We start from the raw sequence: 5128 nt of genomic DNA, 5'->3' as shown, positions 1-5128 counted from the left end.
TTGGTGTTTAGGATCTTCCTCTCTGGTGGAGAGGAAGGCAAGGACTGTGCGTGAGTAAAGAGCAAGGAAGATAAGGTCTGAAAAGTTGCTCTGTTTGCCACATTATAAAGCCAGATGGATAATGCAAAGGTATGTATTAGAAACCTAGTTCAATGATTCAAATAACTGGAGAAAGAGCTGCCTCTGGTCATTTCTAGGAAGCATTCATTGAATTATGTGATTTCATACCTCATTATTTTTGAACTGCGTACAAAGGCTTATTTGCAGGATAAAGCCTTCTGCTAACATAAACAGGAAGCCTTTTATCTTAACTTTCCACAGTTATAAAAGCTACCATGGATGGCAACCTAAGCATCTGATGCAGATTATGTGAGACATGCAAACTAGTGAGCAATTAATTTAGAACAGATTAGTAAAGATTATTTCTAACATGCAGAACCATTAAGTAAATACAGACAACAAGCCACTGTATTGTAAGTTGCAGTGGACTCCTGGCTGAGATAGAATTCATTTCGTTCTATGGAAAGCCTGGACTCTTCACTCTGCGTGCCTGATACATGGATTTTTGGGGGGTTGTGTTTCCTAAATGAAACCAAATGATCTCTTTCTTCCCAGCAGTTGTTTCTGTTAGGGGAGCATCCCTGACAGTTGCTGATGCTTATTTAGAGTTAGGATTCTTTGATCAGCTACAGGTATTTTGTATCAACTTTAGATATATACATATATATTTAATGGCATAAGGCAGGTTGTTAAAATGGGCTGTGTGGCTAGCCAACGATAGTGATAAATTAAGGTTTGTCTAAAATTTTTCTCATTTATTTCCCTAAATTACCTGTTAAGACTCTAACTAGTTGCTCACAGAGTGATTAAGTGCCTAGACATGAAAAATTCTGTATATGCTTTGACATGGACTGCTAACCCTGGACTGCAGTATGTCATTGCGATAAAACTAAAAATATCTCCAAGTAGATAGAGGTCATAATTACTGTCATACTTCCATCCTTCAGTATTTGCAGCATAAGAGGAAAAACTGGAAATATAAAGCCTCTGAGATTAATTGCTTAGCAGACTGGCTTTTAAATATCACCAGCTTCAAGGAGAACACCTAGAGTTCTGGGGGAACTGAAAGGAATGATTAACATGCATAAAACTTCAGAGACTCATGACTGTTTCTAATGAAGATAAGGTAAGGTGTGTAAAAAGAAGCAGGTTTCATATTAGGTTGTTTAGTCTTTTCTTCCTTTATTTTATTTTATTTTATTTTAATTTATTTTAATTTATTTTATATGAAAGTGATATAAAGTCCTGTTTAAAAAATATGCCATGGCTATGTAATATATGTGTGCTTAGCCCCCTTGTGTGGAAAATAGAGCGACTCCTGAGTTGCCACCTTTCTGAGTGCTTTCGTAGCTGAGTTGTTTGAGAAACTGAGCAGAAAGGTGGTGCTGCCTTTAGCTCTTGTTGGCTGTTTGTTACTTGCACAGAGTCTCTGAGAGTCACAGCTTTAGGCTCTGGGGCCTACAGTGCCAATTAAGTCATCTTGCCACTGTAGCTCTTGGCACTTTTTTGTACTTCCATGTAAAGTGCTGTAGTTGAGAAGTAAATATCTCAGAAATTAATTCATCGTTATGAAGCCCAGGGCCCTCAGGTTGGTGGGCTATAGGAAATTGGCAGCCAGCAGTGGCAAGTTCTTAGTGCCCACCACAAGTGAAGAGCCGGGACTGGCAGCTGGCATGTGTCTGCTGTCTGCAGTCCTGGTAAAAACTCCGTCTTTGAAAAGTCTGTCCCTCAGACACAGCATCAAAAGTGCTTGGTTTACCTTTTCTTTCCTGAAAGAGAGAGAGAGAATGAAAAAGAAAGAAAGCAAGACACTGAATTTAGAGATTATGTTGCTTTCTTGTGTGCTGTCAACAGCAACAAAGGCAAAAATCTGGCCTCAAGTTCCCTCAGTTAACTCACTCACAACCTAATTTTCTTGAAAACTGGCCTTTTCTGACACCATTGCAGATGCATTAGTTTTAAATCTGCTTAAGCAAGATGAAAATGTCAAGGAGCAAGTGTGAGTTTGACCCAAAAGTGCAATTCAGTCCCTGGCAGACGCTGTGCTTATATGTACAAAAGATGGTTTGTGATCGCAGAATAATAGTGTTTCCTGCATGTCCCCACTCACAGAGATTTGTATGGACACTAAGCAGTAATTCATGGATGAATTTTTAATGCAGAGACAGCTCCTACATGGAGCTCTAAATACTACGCTGAAGGCTAAGCGTAAATGTTTGCAATCTTCAATCACAAAACTTCGATGGGGATGTGGGAATAGGTAATTGGCCAAATTATTTGCTGGCTTTGATAGGAATGCTTATTTGGTGCTTGTTTCCCTGAAGCTAGCAGTGAGATAATTGCCCCAGCCTTCAATCCCTGTTCTTTCTCCAGCTCTAGGGTAAGGGCACATTTCTGAGGTGATTATTACTAAATTACCTACATCATGCGGCTAATATCCACCAGATAAACACAGCTTTAAGTGTTGCTGAGCAAGGGGCACTACCAAAGGAATACCAAGTGGCCCTGGGGAATGTTAAGGCCCTACTAAGGGGCTGGGCCCCTTCCCTGCCTTTGGCCTTGGTGGGAGCCCTGGGGGGCTGGCAACCCCTCTCCTGTGGGGGCAGCAGCTCGAGGAGGAGGCACTGAGGCAGCTGGATTAGGATCTGGGCAGGATTCAGCTGTAAGTTTTATTTTCATTTTCTTGTAGATAACTCTGTTAAACTACTTTTGGCATAACCCGGTCCTGTTATATGCAGTTGGCTTTGGTATATGTCACCTAACTGAAATAATGTTGAAATCATCATCTGTGTTGCTTTTTGAGGCATTTCTTACTGGAAGGATAGTCTGCAACACTGAACTTTGAGATGTGCTTCATCACAATTCTAGTACTTCTGATTTTACCTCATCGCTTTTGCTAGTCTAGGAGGGGTAGGTCAATGGGTGTGGAATATTGTGGTTTTAATCACATAATTTAGTCTCATTCCTTTTGCTAAGTATGTATGGCTTGAGGGAGATGTAACTACTGCCATTGCAAACTAGAGGGAAAAAAAAGAAAAACACACAACAACCAAACAATTCATGTTCCGAAGCATCTGTCTATATCAGCTATTCAGGCAAAATATATTTAGAAAAAATCACTCTCACCATTTAAGCTGTTTACTGCATTAACTAAAATGCTATATTTTATCCAATCTCTGTGGAAACAGATGTGCTACAATCTTAATTTATCACTTGTCTTTCCTTTACAACTGGGTAAAACTAACAAATAAATGCAGTGACTGCAGACAAAGCTGACAGGCTTAAGCTGCAGTATGTATGCTAATGTATTTTTCAAATAGCTTTAAAAGGCATGATTATGCCTTCCTGTTTTGGTTTATACTGAACCATAAAGAGCCCTAAAATCAACAGTGTCATGAAGGGATCTCATTTGAGAGTGTTTGTAATCAGCTTGTAAGAAATGTAACTCAGTTGTGTGTAATGACATTGTGCTATTCACAAAAAGTTGTTATTTTAAGGCATACTTTCCAAGAAGCTTTCAATGGGAACGTTGCATTGGGCAAAGAAAGAGCACCGTCTTTTTTTTTTTTTTTTTTGCTACACTTGGTAGTAATTTATAAGGTATAGGAGATGTCATAAATAATGAAGTGAGCTACAACCTGAATAAGCTGGCAGAATTTTTAATGGAAAAGCTAGGTTGGTTTTATTTTTTTTTAAACTCATGCTTAGATACTGATGATCTCAGAACATGTGAAGAAGCCAACCAAAACCTAGGATACGTATCTACATATACATGAGTCTGTGCCCAGGAAAGCCAGTCTAGATGAAAAGCAGATATATGGTAGTGGCATTTTCAAAGATATTTATCTCCTAATCCCATTTTTCTAAATAATGTTACTAGTGATTCATCAGAAAACAAAGCCAATGTCTCTGCAATAACAAGAATTTAAGTCATTATCAGAAGAATTTCTTTTCCAAAAGTTATCAAGGTCTATATTAAGTGGGTTAACCCAGAAATCAGCAGTCTCATCTATCACCTTCTGCCTTTTCTGTGGAGACTTGGTTACTGTCCTGAGCTCTGGCAGCAGAGAGGGGCTGTCCCAGCAAAACTGAGATCAGCTGGAAAGAAGGAAGTGACTGCTCCCTTTTATTTGAGGATGCTGGGGCTGGAGCACCATGTCCAGCTTTGGAGGCGAAGGGCTGAGCCGGGTGTCCAGCTGGGTAGTGGAAGATGCACTGTGAGAAACCAAATGAGAGGTCAAAATCAAAAATCATTCTCTTTCACATTCTAAAGATGACTCTTAATTTTCCTTCCTCAACAAGCAAGCAGACGTTTTTTGGGGGAAGAATGGAAGTATAAGCAGTAGACAGATGGATACCATGGTATACCTTATTTGTGTACAAAACACGGTCCATATTTCATAATAAAAAGTGAACAGTTACTTTGTTCTGTTTCCATTTCACCCAGTTTACCTTTTCAGCCTGGGAAAAGGAAAACTTTGTGAGGACTGGGGTGTAGGGGCTAGAGCAGCATTCTTATTCTGTTCATGTTTGAGCCACTCAGGTTTTCCATTTGTTCACATCTGTATTTTTACAGAAAATTGATAGGCACTGTAATTGCAGTCTGCTGAAAGCAAGTAGGTCAGAGTTATGCTTTCCATTCCAGAGGAGCTGCTGGGGCTGGGGAGAAAGAAATACATCTGGACAGTTCTTCTTCCTCTGTGCATGTCTGTGTGCCACAGCCATTCATTAGACTCCTCACAACTGCTCACCAAAATACTTTCAGGGGTATTAAGCAAAATCAACAAGAGCATCTGTGCTTAAAAGGTCCCTCCCTACTCATCTGCCACTTCTCATGGCAGAAGGTTTTTTTTCACGGCTGCATGTAAGACGGTGCATTGGCTCAGAGTTATGCTAACTGTAAAGGGACAACTTCTTGGAGTGCACTGATGAGCCAAGGAGCTGGTGAGGGGAGAGACCCCCTAGTCATAAACAAGGAAGAACTAAACCAAGGGATGTGAAGGTGTGGGGGCTGCCAAGACCCCTGCAAGGACTTCTGCAGGTGCACCTACAGGAAATGGAAGATGAG

General features: G+C 40.3%; 1 long non-coding RNA gene across 1 annotated transcript; it reads right to left on the bottom strand.

Annotated features, from left to right (window-relative positions):
* Nucleotides 1-1014: 1014 nt before the first annotated feature.
* Nucleotides 1015-5128, bottom strand: LOC308192552. The gene is made up of 3 exons (XR_013948884.1): nucleotides 4987-5128; nucleotides 2171-2720; nucleotides 1015-1829 (listed from the first exon to the last, which is right to left on the bottom strand). It is a non-coding gene; the product is annotated as an uncharacterized lncRNA (long non-coding RNA).

This window comes from Anser brachyrhynchus (assembly GCF_964034855.1).
Source record: "Anser brachyrhynchus genome assembly, chromosome: 3".
NCBI lineage: Eukaryota > Metazoa > Chordata > Aves > Anseriformes > Anatidae > Anser > Anser brachyrhynchus.
The sequence above is the reverse complement of the archived record's forward strand: the minus strand, read 5'-3'. Positions and strand labels throughout refer to the sequence as shown.